The sequence below is a fragment of the Herpailurus yagouaroundi genome, unplaced genomic scaffold (assembly GCF_014898765.1).
Source record: "Herpailurus yagouaroundi ecotype Mexico unplaced genomic scaffold, PumYag 250, whole genome shotgun sequence".
NCBI lineage: Eukaryota > Metazoa > Chordata > Mammalia > Carnivora > Felidae > Herpailurus > Herpailurus yagouaroundi.
Genome location: NW_024412467.1, coordinates 21,585,983 through 21,598,916, shown reverse-complemented (window position 1 = coordinate 21,598,916; position 12,934 = coordinate 21,585,983). Strand labels below are relative to the sequence as shown.

At 41.4% G+C, this 12,934-nt stretch overlaps 1 long non-coding RNA gene across 1 annotated transcript in view; it reads right to left on the bottom strand.

The window, feature by feature from the left end:
* The window catches only part of LOC121020502 (uncharacterized), a 12,792-nt gene extending 9,736 nt beyond the window's left edge, over positions 1–3,056 (bottom strand). Inside the window, exons 1-2 of the long non-coding RNA XR_005786165.1 lie at positions 2,791–3,056; positions 1,638–1,763 (exon numbers count right to left, since the gene is read on the bottom strand). This is a non-coding gene — a long non-coding RNA (uncharacterized LOC121020502). The remainder of the gene's footprint in view (positions 1–1,637; positions 1,764–2,790) is intronic.
* Between the last annotated feature and the right edge of the window lie 9,878 nt (positions 3,057–12,934).

Below are 12,934 nucleotides of genomic sequence, written 5' to 3'. Positions count from 1 at the left end.
TTCGGGGCCTTTTGTGGTTCCATATGAATTTTAGGATTGCTTGTTCTAGTTTTGAGAAGAATGCTGGTGCAATTTTGATTGGGATTGCATTGAATGTGTAGATAGCTTTGGGTAGTATTGACATTTTGACAATATTTATTCTTCCAATCCATGAGCAGGGAATGTCTTTCCATTTCTTTAAATCTTCTTCAATTACCTTCATAAGCTTTCTATAGTTTTCAGCATACAGATCCTTTACATCTTTGGTTAGATTTATTCTAGGTATTTTATGCTTCTTGGTGCACACCTCACTCACTTCTGACCTATAAGGTTTCATCTGAGAAATCCACTGATATCTTGTGTATGGGGGGTGCTTTTGTATACAATGAGTTTCTTTTATTGTTTTCAAAGGTTTCTTGCCTTAGATTTTTGAGTTTTATTACCATGTGTCTCAGTGAAATCCTCTTTGGGTTGAATCTCTTTGGGGACCTATGTACTTCATGTACCTGAATGTCCATCTCTCTACCCAGGTTTGGAAAGTTTTCAGCCATTATTCCTTTAAATAAGCTGTCTTTCCCCTTCTCTGTGTCTCTGTGTCTCTGTCTCTGTCTCTGTCTCTCTCTGTCTCAGTCTCTCTGTCTCTCTGTCTCCCCTCCCTTTCTCCCCATTCTTCTTCTGAGCTGTTCATAATACATATATTGTTTCACCTCTTGGTGTCCTCTAATTCACATAGGCATTCTTCACTTTTCCATTCTCTTTCTCTTTTGTTTTCTGACTGAATAATTTCAAAAGACCTGTCTTTGAGTTCACAGATTCTTTCCCTTGCTTGATCAAGTCTGATATTGATGCTCTCTATTGCATTTTTTTAATTTCATACATTGAATTCTTAAGTTACAAATTTTGGGGTTTTTTTAATGATTTCCATCTCTTGTTGAACCTCTCATTTTGTTCATATATTGTTTTCCTGATTGCATTAAGTTTTCTATCTGTATTCTCTTGTAGTTCATTGAGCTTCCTTAAACAATTATTATGAATTCTTTGTCAGACAATTCTCCATTTCTTTGGAGTGGGTTACTGGAAAATTATTGTGTTCCTTTGCTGGAACACATTTTATTTTATCTTGTGTGTGTGTGTGTGTGTGTGTGTGTGTGTGTGTGTGTGTTCCTTGAAGTCTTGCACTGTTGTCTTTGCATTGAAGAAGCTGTCACCTCCTCCAGTCTTTACTAACTGTCTTGGGAAAGAAATACCTTCACCAGTCTGTCCAGTTAAAGATTTTGAGGCTTTCTCAGAACTTTTCCTTTCTTGAACACACTTCACACTTCGTCATGAAGTGCACATGAGCCAGTTAGGTGAACCACAGGTGAGGCATACTCAGTGTCTTGAGGGTGGGCTTCCTGATGCAGTCTGTGAAGCATTTATTAGACTGAATGGCAAGAAGTTAATAGCATCCTCTTAATTAGTTCTGATCCCCAGTTGCTGTACCTCCAACCTCTCCCAAACCCTCAGAAGCATCCTGCACAGCTGGGGAAGTTGGTGCCCATTCATACACTGTTGTCTTTCCCCATGAGAGAAATGTAAGCCAAAGGAGTCTCTCTTGGCACTAAGCAATGCCAGCTTGGGAGAGGGGTAATGCAGGAAAGTGAAAATGTTTATCTTACCCTCTTCAATGCACCCAATCTCTGATTTTTTTTTTTTTGATCCAAAAGAATGCTGGAACTTCCTCACTGGACTTCTGGACTCCCACAAAAGTACTTTCATCCATGAGTGAGTGTCAAACCAATGTCCTGTGGAGGGATGACAGTAAGAAATTCCCATTCTGCCATCTTGCTGACATCACTCTTCTCAGGATTTGTTTTAGATTTCATGATTCTCAAAACCTCTTCTTCCCAGAGATGCCTTCTGCATATCTTTAGGGGAGATGGGATCAAAATGTCATTAATTCTAGGGGACCCTAAGCTCTCCTTTACTTTTTAGGATGTAAAAGACTTCTACTAATTTTATAGATTTGGTGACCTCTCTTCCTGTCAGTTCAAGGTAGATTTGATAATGAACATTTTCAAATGTTTCTTGAAAGCTTCCTCACTCTCATCTTTCTTGAGTTTATACTCTTGTTCCTGCTTTTCTTTTTCTCTCAGGATAATGTAGCAGTTAAAACCTAGTGCTTTGGGATTGACTTGCGTGGACTCCAACACCTGCTAACTAGATTTGTGAGCTTACTTCTTAGATGGGAAGATATCTGCTCAGGTGGATTAAAAATTAAGTAGGATAATGCTTGCAAAATGCTTAGCAGAGTGACTGACACATACTAAGAGCTTTTAATTGGTTATTTATTGTTCTTTTTCATGCAGTTATAGGCATTTATTGTTCACAATGCTTATCCACCCCTCCTCCCCACCACCCATCTGTTATAGGTTTTAGCTATAACCTGCAACAAAGACAAATAGTGTAGCAGAAGCCTATTCAGCAAGTAAGTTAACTTCTTGGAACAACCTAAAACTAGAAATGATGGGTTTCTTCACAGAACCCAGGATTGGCCCAAACCTGATTTGGAGCATAAATAGCTCTGGCTATGGGAATCTCAGGGCTAAGTGAATACAGCTAAAAGCCAAATAATTTCTTCATCTATGGAATGACAAAAATGTATATATCCTTTGATTTTGGCTCATGATGTCTTCTTTTTCCTTCTTCCTAAACATGCACCTCTGCCAAACTTTGTCTACTCTTGCTCCACACTCTTCCCTCTGGAGCCAATCTACATACAGGGCTTACTTCCAGGTCTTTGTTTTCTGAAACTGTTGCTTCAGCCCCCACCTCTTTCCAGACCTCCAGTTCCAAATTTCCAGCTGTGGGATGCTTCCACTTCAATGTCCCACCAGCAGCACCTCAGAACTGACAAGTAGAAAACAACTCATTATCTGCCCACGCACACCAGCTTCTTTTTCCATTTGTGACACTCTCATATTCTTTGTCACTGGGTTTTAAAAACCTCAGCCATCGCTGTATCCACTATACCCATCAGTCCATTCTATAGCAAATACCTATTTTTTTTCTTTGAATATCATTTGCCCCTTGCTTTCCATGTTCTACCAGCCCTGTCTGTCTGGCCTTTCTCACCTCCAGCTTAGACCTCCTGTACCAGCCCCTTAACTCATTCCCTGGCCTGCAGCCAATCATTTGTCCAACCCAGCTTATATACTGCCACCAGGCTGTATACCTTTGACCCAGGCACAGTTCTGTATCAAATCATTCATCTTCCTCATTGCCTATGAAGAAAACAAAGTGCACTGTCTCTGGTTCTACCATGAGCCTCCTCAATTCCTTTTCTTAACTCTCTCCCTCTAATTTTCCACAGACTCAGCCAAACAAACATCTCTTCAATCTCCAAACATGTTTGTCCTTGTTGCCTTGTGCCTTTACAACTTTGTCTCTTGAATCCAACTGCATCCCCAACGCTTATTTATTCTTCAAGGTCTAGCTCAGCTTCTTTCCCTTTCACAAAGTCTTCTCCCACCTCCCAGTCAGAAATAATCCCTTAGAAAGTCTCCTTTTTCTGAATTCTCAGAGCTCTTTGACCTCCTTTAGATGCTTTTAAGAATTTAATTCAACAAACACATATTTAACACAAATGAAATGAAAGAATTGTCCTTGGGGTCTGGGGGAAGGGATTGGAGAAAAGAACTGTTCCTCTTCTCTCAGTATCTCAGTCATCAGACCTATGAGTCAACAGCTCCAAGATATAACAAAGCTATTATAGAGTTGTGAAGAATGTGTTATTAGAGTAAGGAATTACTCAGCATCCCTTTCTCCCCCACACTCCCAGTGCATTTTATAACAGGGTTTCCAAACACCATTGCATGAAGCCTAGGTTTCTGTGGGAGCTTTCCAGGTCCTATGGATTGTTTTGGAAGTAGAAGTAGGTTTTAGATATTTTTGTCTTCTTGATATTTTGTAAGATTTTGAGAGATGCCTCCCTTTATTATGCTTTATATATTGTGAAAGATTATTTTTAAATGCAATTCCTTTCTCTCCCTTCATTCAAATTATACCTACAAATACCCAGAAAAATGCTCATTTCCTCCCAAATACAAAGACTGGGCTAGAGAAGGAACTCAATGGGACTGTCACCATAGAAGGAAAATGCATTAGATTTGTCATATTGTGGTTTAGGTAATAAGCAATGTAAAATGAATAACAAAATGCTATTACAACTCCTCAAAACCTCTGTTCTCAACCTGAAAATATCAGTGTTTCATTTTTATTGTCTTTTCTCAGATGCTCCTCTCTTCTCCTCCACCCCAGCTTTACCTGACTGTCTTGCCAAATTAACTACTGTTCTCTGTTTCCTCATAAGACATGCCACAATGCCCACAAAACTGGGCGACCAGGAAGCTACTCACTGGTACACCCCCATATACTTCTTCTTTTTTTATTTTTAGTGTGAATTATTGCATTGAAATTTATATACATTTACATGAATAAAACATACACATAAAGCTTAATGAATAATAAGAAAGTAAACTCCTGTGTAACCCTCCTTGAGGGCTCATTGCTAGTACCCAGAAGCCCCCGTTGGGCCTCTCCCAAATGCATACACACCCAACCCTCACCCAACCAAAATATTAGTATGTCTTGGCTGCTATAACAAAACACTGTACACTGAGTGGCTTAAACAACAGATATTTATTTCTCATAGCTCTGGAAGCTGAAAGTCTGAGATTAAGGCACTGGCACAGTTGGGTTCTGGTGAGAACTCCTTTCCTGGCTTGCAGATGGCCATCTTCTTACTGTGTGTCCTCATACAGCATAGATGGGAAGAGGAAGCAAACTCTCTGGTGTCTCTTCTTACAAACTCATCATGAGGGCTCTGCCCCCACAACCTCACCTAAATCTAATTACCTCCCAAAGGCCCTACCACCTAATACCATAATACTGGAAGTTAGAGCTTCAACATGAATTTTGGGGGGGAGGGGGATACAAACATTCAACCCAAAACACCCCCTGAGGTAGCCGCCTATGTATACATTCCCAAATGATATACAGAGTTCCATTTTACCTGCTTTTCAACCTGAAAAAAAAAAATGATCATAATGTATGCTTTGTCTTGCTTCTGTTGCTCAATATTATGTTCTGAAAATTCACTCCTCTTGTTTTGTGTCTATACATTTGCCCATTTTACTTTTTATATAGGATTCCATTATTTGACCATATTCCAATTTTTGCATCTATTCTACAGGTGGTGAGTATTTGCATTTTTTCCTAATGCAGCTGAGGTGAACAATGCTGCCATGAGCAGCCTTGTCTATTATACCCTGCTGCACAGTTGCCTAAATTTCTCTGGGTACCTAAGAGGAGAATTGCTGGACCATTTCAATCTCACTAGATAATGCAAGCTGCTTTCCCAAGAGGTATTAGCAGTATGCAACTTTCGCTAGCATTCCTGCTGCTCCAGATTTTTTGTTGGCAGTCAATATTTTCAGAATTTTTGGGTTTTGCCTATCTCATATATAATATCTCATTATGGTTTTAGTTTGCATTTCCCTGATTACTAATGAAATTGGGCCTTTTCATGTTTATCGTCCATTTGGATTTCTTCTTTGGTTTTCTGCTTGTCCAGTAGTTAAGCCCATTTTACCATTGGGTTATTTATTTTTCTTATTGACTTGGTTTAGTTCTTTTTATATTTGACATGCTAGTCCTTCGTCAGCTTATGTGTCACACATATCTTCTCCCATTTTATGGTTTTTTATTATAATAAAATATACATAACATAAAATTAATTATGTTTAAATGTACAGTTCAGTGGCCTTAAGTACATTCACATTGTTGTGCAACCATCACCATCATCCATCTCCAGAAATTTTTAATAATCCTAAATTGAAATTCTGTACTCATTAAACAATAAATGCCCATTTCCTTCTCTCTCAGCTTCTGGTAACCACCCTTCTACTGTCTGTCTCTATGAATTTGCCTATTCTAAGTACCTCATGTAAGTATAATCATACAGTATTTGTCCTTTTGTGTCTGGCTTATTTCACTTAGTATAATGTTCTCAAGGTTGTAGAATATGTCAGAATTTCCTTCCTTTTTCAGGCTGAATAATATCCCCATTGTATGTATATATCACATTTTGTCTCCATTCATCCTTCAATGGACACTTGGGTTGTTTCCACCTTTTGGCTGTTGTGAATAACACTGCTATGCACGTTGGAATGTAATTGTGTGTCTCTGCTTTCAGTTATTTAAGGTAAATACCCAGAAGTGGAATTTCTGGATCCTATGGTAATTCTATGTTTAATTTTTTGAGGCATGCCATACTAACCAGTATTTGCTTTTAATGTGAAGATTCTGTAATTTCAGACAATTTTTAAACCCCACCCCCCTGGCTCCAGTCATATATGCCATACTTTTTCTTGAGTTCCTTAGAAACCAGTCTTGGATCATAGAACAAACTGATGTCAAGATAGAAGGGGTCCTAGAATTCATCTATGCCAATCTTCTCAGCTTATAAAAATGAACAGGCAGCCCAGAGAGGTGATGCAACTTGCTTACAGCCACCCAGTCTGCTGGGAAGAGAATCAGGCAGAGCTTGGGCCACAGTCTTTACTGTGCCCGCTGGATCACAGAAAGTATACGTGAAGAAGCAGTTTCCCAAATCCTTCTAATCACGAGGGGGCACATGGCAACCAAAGAAGGAAGCGCTTTGGATCAAGCTTGCCCTCACCTAGCCTGGTTGCAAGGTTCAAGTCTTGTCCCATTGCACAAGTCAGTTTTCCCAAGGCCTGAGTGCTGGATCTGGCAGATGTTCCACTGGTCCCATCAGCTACCACACCTAGGGGCCACCCTAGGTTGTCTGCTGCCAGTCAGCCAGTACACTCCAAAATGCCAGCCCCAGTGCATAGCTTATTTCCTTGTTTTTTAAGGGTGTCTCCTGCCCCACCTGTTTTTCTGTTATTATCCTTTGTCAGTAGCCCATTTTCCTACTGAGTATGAAACATGAGCATAGGAGCTTAGAGAAGGTTTCTGTTTCTTCATCACCTGCCTCGGTGGTGGGCTAAGCTGGCACCTAACAAAATGTAAAGTAAATGAAGTTGTCTTGAATTTTCCATTTAGCTTTCTCTCTTCCCTACTTATTCTCTCTCCAGATTCCTTAGAGTCCAAGGCCATACCCAGGATATCAAGTGTTTCTCACTGTAGCACCTGACCTCAATGGGACCTCTGTGGAAAGCACCTTTTTTGCTACCTGTCTCCCTCACTGTCAGTGAGCTGCCATACTGAAAAGCAGACCCATGCATTTGTTTATTTCAACAACAGTAATGAAACTATCTTCCACATTGTCAAATGGGCTTTGCTGTCCAAAAATCAATTTATCCTTCATTACCTCCAATAATCCCAACAACAGTCCTGTAGGAAGTATGTGAGGAAAAGACAAAAATCTTCATTTCATTGATGAGAGCAGTGATCCTCAAGAAGATAAGTGATTTGCCTAAGAGCACACAACTAAGAGTCCAAACCTCAGAGTACTTTCATGCTTTATTATGGAGCTCTACAGTGGATGATATCAGATGAAATTAAATGGATATTCTCATAAGGTTTGTATAATAAGGTTGCAATAAGGTTAATTAATAAACATTTCAAAACAGGGTTTTTGGAGGTGTAATGGCTTGACAAAGGAGTACCTTTTAAGCTGGGAACATCAGGGACTTTGTGAAGCCCTGTGGGACCCAATCGAAGGTCCTTTTATATGGGCTTTCAAGCCCCACCACGATGGCAGCTGCCTAAGACTCAGGAAGCCAGAGCCTTGCCACAGGCTCTGCTATTCTAGACCCCAAAATCCCTCATGTATATCAAATTCCCCTCTCCCTATAATAGGGACCACCTCCTGCGCAGCTGGCTGACTCCCCACCAAGCCCCATCTGTCTTCCCTGGCTACAGAAGCCATGAGGGGAAGGCCAAAAGAGGCAGGCTAATATTCTTCTTATAATACAAGAGAAGTCTATCAATTGATACCCATTTTTATGTTGCCATGCAAAATTAAAGAGCCGTTCTACGCTTTATATCCACACAGCACTTTTACAGTTTACAAAGTGCTTTTACGTCGATTATCTCAGTTGAATCTCCCAGGATCCCTGAGAGAGAGGCAGGACACACACCAATGTGTCCATTTATCACAGATGAGGAAACAGAGGCTGCGAAGATTAGACAACATGCTTAGTTCTAGGATGATTCAGAGGCAGGGCCAGGCTGGAATTTGGCCTTTGACACTCTTGTGCTTTCATGAGGCCAAAGTGCTCCTGGGGTAACACGTCCTGAGGAAACCTTCAGGCACAGTGACGTCTGTCAGGACAGTGGGCAGCAACGTGACCATGCTCATTCAGGCAGCTCAGAGCTTTATCCTGGTTTGTCTGGGACTTTCCAGTTTTCTCAGGGAGTATAGTTGAATATATTCAACTATTTGATACATTTGAACACACATAAAAAGAAATGTGTGTTTCCTAGAAATTATTCAGACACTCATGCATATATAGTTTCCAAAATACACCCTGATATCCAGACAAACCTTTCCTTGGTAATGTGACCTATTAATAATCAGTACAAGGTGATAATCATTGAAGAGTATTGTATAAGATACCTTATTGTACCTGTGTATATTTTCATTTTATATTTTGCCCTAATTAGGTATTCCATTTACAAATAAAATGTTTTCCAATATTTGTGTTTGGCTTATTAATTCTTTATTTGTACAAATGTAAAGATTCTGCTAGTGTTCATCTGTCAGCTAAACCTTTCTATGGATGCTGGGTTGTTCAGGTCATGGGACCCATGACAGAGAACAGAGGTTCCTAACTCTTTTGGGCCATGGATGCCTTTGACTGTCTGGTGAAGCCCACAGTCTCTTTCTCAGAGTAGTGTTTTTAAATGTGCAAATGAAAACATAAAGTGTTACAAAGGAAACCAATGATGTTTAAATACAGTTGTCAAGAGGCTCCTGGGTGGCTCAGTCAGTTGACCATCCAGCTCTTGATTTTGGCTCAGGTCATGATCCCAGGCTCATGGGATCCAGCCCCACATCAGGCTCCGTGTTGAGCATGAAACGTGCTAAAGATTCTCCTTCTCTCTCTCTCTCTGTCCTTCTCCCCCCACCTCTCAAATCAAATAAATACATAAATAAATAAATACAGTTCTCAAAATATTAAAACAGATATAAAACAAATATAAAAATTTGTTTTATGGTACTATATGTTTCCTTATTAACACATTAAATAACAATACCTATCATCAGGTCTAATAAGAACAGTGATTCTGATGTGGTGTTGAGTATAAATAATATCCCAAGACATCTGCAGTAACTGTAGTGTGAGATGAAAATATCTGACTTCTACTGACCAAGGATGACTGACAGTGCTGTGGTTGGTTGCCTACACTCATAAATAAAGGAAATGAGAAATTTAGTACAAAGGTAGAATTTTTTTTTTCTTGTCTAAGGGCACAAACCCCTTGATATCACATTAAGAACTCCTGACTTAAGGGTTTTACCATGTAGCTGGTTAGTGAATCCTAATTACAGTTCAAGTTCCTGGGACAGCATTTTGTAAAATGAGTTCACTAGAGTTCTGGTTTTAGAGAGTATTCATAAGTATACATTGTGGGTTGAATTGAGTCCCCAAAAAAGATACATTGGAGCCTTTATCCCTGTTACCTATGAAGATGACCTTATTTGGAAATAGGGTCTTTGCAGATGTAATCAAGTTAAGAAGAGGCTGTGTTCAATTAAGATGGTCCTCATCCCAGTATGGCTGGTGTCTGTGCAGCTGTCAGAAGACAGAAGAGATACAGGGACACACAGGGAGAGAGTTCAGGTGGTGTCTGTTAGAGCCAGATACTAGCATGACATGCATCTACAAGCATCCAACACCAAGGACCGTTGGCCACACTACAAGCTGAAGGAAAAGACATGGAACAGACTCTCCCCCTAAAACATCCAGAAAGCACGCGGCCCTGCCAACACCTTGATTTTTTAATTTCCAGCCTCTAAAACCATGAAAAACTAAATTTCTGTTGTTTTGACCACCCAATTGGTTTACTTTGTCATGGCAGCCCTAGGAAACTCATATGCTATTCTTAAAAAAATAATAATTTGAGGTCATAAGTTTGGAAATCCATTAGCATTAAGTTTCCCTTCTGGAGACAGAAAACACACTCTAGAATATCAAAGATTCTGGAGAGGATGCGCAGTCAACATAGGGTGACCCCCCCCCAAAGTATATTTATCAAAAAAACTTTTGTGGCACAGCTAAATAATGACATTTAGTGAAATACTAGATGTCCTAGGAGGACAAAAAAAAAAAAAAACACACACACACACACACACAACAGTCTAATTTACAAAGACACTGAAAGCCATGTAGAAAAGTGTGAGGAAATCATGCACTGGCGGCCAGTAAAATCCCAGAGGCATAGAAGGATAGAACAGACAGATGCCTTAAAGATCAGTTCATTTCTGCCACTCATTCTTGCACATGAGAAACCTGAGGCTTAACTAAAAAAAGTGTGTTTGCCAAAATGCAGATGACACAGCCTTAGTGTTTGCATAATTGGAAGACAAATTTATCATTAGACACTAAATTCTTCCATTTGGGGTCATAGGAATTTCCTTTTGAACAAACACATCTTATCATTCTCATAAATCCATCCCGCCTAAAAGCTGGTCCTACCTTCCTAAAACTTTAACTGCATTGCTACTCATGGAGACAGGTACAGCAAAACCTTGGTTTGCCGGCATAATTCTTTCTGAAAACATGCCTGCAATCCAAAGCACTCGTATATCAAAGTGAATTTTGAGAACCATCAGCTCTGTCATGATCATGTGACATTCGGCACTATGTACTACTCCTATCGCAAGACATAGCTCATTTATGGAGTTAAAATGTATTGGAAATGTTTGCTTATCTTGCAGAATACTCGCAGAACAAGTTACTCACCATCCAAGGTTTTACTGTATTTTAAATTTTGCATGGGGCACACTGGGGAAGGTATCTAAGACCTATCCGTGCTCCAGCAACCATCAGCCCCTCAACAGCCTCCCTCCAGGAGACCAGCAGCAGCCTCTGCTGCCACTCTGCCTGCCGCCTCTGCCCCTTCACCTGCCTGAGCAGCGAGCGTGGTTGATGGTGCAGCAAGTGTGTGAGGGCATCTCTAAGAAGACCTCGGGGCCTGGGTGCTTCAGGAGGGTGACTGAGTGGACACAGTGTTTCAGGTCTGGTTGCCTGGAATTGGGATGCTCGTCCTGAGCAAGATTTATCCAGGGAACATACATAGGAGAACTTAGGAGGAAGGGAGGCTGGCAGGATAGGGAAGAAATGGGTCTGCCCTGAGACGTTCACTTCTTCCACAGGATTCTTACAATTTAACCTTTGTTCACATATTTCCCCAATTCCAATTTTTTTTAGTCTATTTATTTTGAGAGAGAGAGAGAGAGAGAGAGAGAGACAGAGCAGGGGAGGGGCAGAGAGATAGGGAGAGAGAGAATCCCAAATAGGCTCCATGCTCTCAGCAGGGAGAACAACACGGGGCTTGTTCTCACAAACCAGGAGAGCATGACCTGAGCTGAAATCGAGTCCGATGCTTAACCGACTGAGCCACCCAGATGCCTCCCTATTCCAGTTTTTAAGCCACCAAACCGTGCTACATTTGAGCCAGTCCATACATGCTCAGGAGAGATTGTCAAACATCCAGAAGTTTTTGGAGCTGGTTGTTCAACTATTGGTTGTTCAACTACTGGCGGTTTTTTTTTTTTAATTTTTTTTCAACATTTATTTATTTTTGGGACAGAGAGAGACAGAGCATGAACGGGGGAGGGGCAGAGAGAGAGGGAGGCACAGAATCGGAAACAGGCTCCAGGCTCTGAGCCATCAGGCCAGAGCCTGACGTGGGGCTCGAACTCACGGACCTCGAGATCGTGACCTGGCTGAAGTCGGACGCTTAACCGACTGCGCCACCCAGGCACCACCCAGGCGCCCCCAACTATTGGCGGTTTTAAATTGGTCATGGTGGGAGTATCTTTACACCATGGGTATCGGCAGCCTTCTGCAAATCAGGATTGTTTTGTATTTTTTCCAGAGAACTGGCTTCCCAGTACACCGCCATCCACCGACTTGATAGAAGTCTTTGCTGCCCTCCAACACGCTCTGCAACATTCACACTGACACTGTGGGCCACCGTCCCATCTGTCTTTCTAACCTCAGCTTGTCGGGTCTGTAATCCTGCTGTGGGAATCAGGGGCCTTCTGCCTGACATAGGCCTTCTGTGAGCCCTTTCCTCATGAAGTGTGAAGGGAAAACGAAGCACTCTCATTGCCAGCAACAGGGACCCTGAGAAACTCTGGGTGCCTGACAAACACACTCCCTCCAAAGCGGCAGTACCAGAGGTTTTCAGCTTCAGCATGTTGTGCCTGGTATCGGGTGGTTCGCAAAAGCACCTTAAAACCAGAAAAGAAAGTGCAGAAAGCACCATCTTCATGTCTCCGCTGTCTGCGGGAAGCAGGAGGCTCTATTCTCCTGCAGCGTGGCCACAGCCTTTCTGCCAGCCTGGTGGGAGTATCCTCATTTCGCTCCAGATGGTGGGAAGCCTGGCCAGTGGCATGAGTTTCCAGCTTCCGCCGCGGTAAGAATGAATGGCTCTAATGTGTGCCTCCTTAGCCACTTGACTCTCTGCCCCTTCCTTCATTTTTGACATTTGGCCAAGGTACCCTCCTGATTTTCTAATCATCCCCCTGTAACAGCCTTGGAAATCAGCTGTCTTCCACTCACCAGCACACATGAATTTATGCCAGATGAATGGAAAAGAATACTGATTGAATTCCTTTTTCAGGCAAAATGCGCAGTTAACAAGGAGCCGGTTAGACCTGTTGCAAATTCTTGCGGGCTGGCCATTTGTGAGTCATATTTACATGACCCTG